General features: G+C 34.1%; 1 long non-coding RNA gene across 1 annotated transcript; it reads left to right on the top strand.

Annotated features, from left to right (window-relative positions):
• On the top strand, positions 1-581 carry LOC149140461 (uncharacterized). The gene is made up of 2 exons (XR_016264116.1): positions 1-335; positions 448-581. It is a non-coding gene; the product is annotated as an uncharacterized LOC149140461 (long non-coding RNA).
• Positions 582-1679: the final 1098 nt, after the last annotated feature.

The following is a 1679-nucleotide window of genomic DNA, read 5'->3' as shown; positions in this document are numbered from 1 at the left end:
GATCACAGTTAAATGAAGCATTCTGGTATAGATCACTCTGATTATGGGTTGTGGGCTGCAAATAAAATTAGGTGAAGGAGAGAGGAATCGATTTGATTTTAGACATTTAATTCGGTAACTTGATGTTCAGAGTTGTATGGTTTTTTAAATTAGATTTTCCGCATTCTTGGTGAGGCGGCAGTATAGATCCTTAGTTGCACAGAAATGGAGAGAAACAGGGCCTGCCAATATGGATCTGGGCGGCGGCCATCGTCAAATACTGGCCACTGGGAGCATTATTCTGGAGGAGAAATTCCTCAGAGCCTGCGGTTTCTTGGTGATCCTCTGCATCCATGGTGAGCGGTTTCTTGATTTTGTAATTTAGATCCTCTGAATCCATGTTTTTCGGTTTTTTAAATTAAATCTTGTGCATCCATGCTGAGGCGGTTTCATATTCATATTCCACAGGAATCCTATGCTGATCCCAGATTGCAGTCAGTGTGCATCGATGTGAGGCGGTTTCTTGGTTTCTTAAATTAAGTCCTCTGAATCCATGTTTCAATCCATGTTGCAGGGATGTATTTACAATGGAGAAAGGTAACCAGACTGATATGTATTTAGTTTATATTAGTATTCCTGAGTTATTCTTTGGTTTTGTTTGCATCGATTGAAGTAGAATTTTTAACCGGACCGGCCTAATGTTAATGTTTTTAAATCTTTATTCTTTGTTATTTCTCTTTGGATCTCATTAATCCCTTAAATCTACTATGTACTTTAATCTTTCTTCTCTCTTCTTAGTCCGCTGCCAATCCCATTAATTCCTTTCGATTTTTAGTTCTATTTTTATTTTTTTGGGTCTGTTCTCGGTTGGCATTAATTCTGGCTCTGTTCTTTCTATGTAGTTTTCGATCTTTAACCCTGCTCTGTTTTTGATAGAGCCTGTTTGTTTCATCAATTCCAATTGTAAGAATTTCGATATGGATGGCTCTTGTTCATTTGGGTTTTTCTGTTCTGTATGTATTGATCCGAAGATCAGCGAGAAGAGATGCATGGATGAAAGAATTTTTAACCGGACTAGCCTGATGATAATGATTTTAAATTCTCTCTGGATTTCATTCCTTTCTCTCTCTTCTTAGCCGCTCTTTCTTTCTATGTAGTTTTCGATCATTAACTTCGCTCTCTTCTTTCTATGTAGTTTTCTTTAGCCCAATTCCGGGTAGGTTTTTTTCATCGTGAATGTTAAAATAATTGAATTAAAGAAACCTCCATTACTTTACTTTGTAATAGATGTAGTTTGTATCCATCTTCTAAGCTCTGCTCTTTTCCACCTAATACTTTCACTTCACTTTTAGTTATGTTAATATATTTAACATTGTAATGATTTAGTTTTATGAGAGTGGTTTTTACTGATTTTTTTTAGTTGGGCTTAATTTATTATTGTAATTTTATTGTTCCAATTTGTATTTCACTCCTTTCAGATTATTACATTTATTCATTGATTTGGTTTATCTCTGTGAAAGTTTGTGGATTCATTTAAATTGGCTTCTTACTTTTACATTTATATGTCTATGAGTTTTCTTTCTCAATTAAAAATATAGTTGACTTAACCTATGCCTCTCAGAATCAGTTTTGGATGGGTCCTCCAATTATATTTTTAAATTTTACAAATATATTTTTCATTTAGAAATATATTTTTTATT

Source organism: Pinus tabuliformis, chromosome X (assembly GCF_031772625.1).
Source record: "Pinus tabuliformis cultivar Carrire ecotype Pingquan chromosome X, CPIR1, whole genome shotgun sequence".
NCBI classification, from domain to species: domain Eukaryota; kingdom Viridiplantae; phylum Streptophyta; class Pinopsida; order Pinales; family Pinaceae; genus Pinus; species Pinus tabuliformis.
Note: the sequence above shows the minus strand (reverse complement) of the source record. Positions and strands in the feature narration are given on the sequence as shown.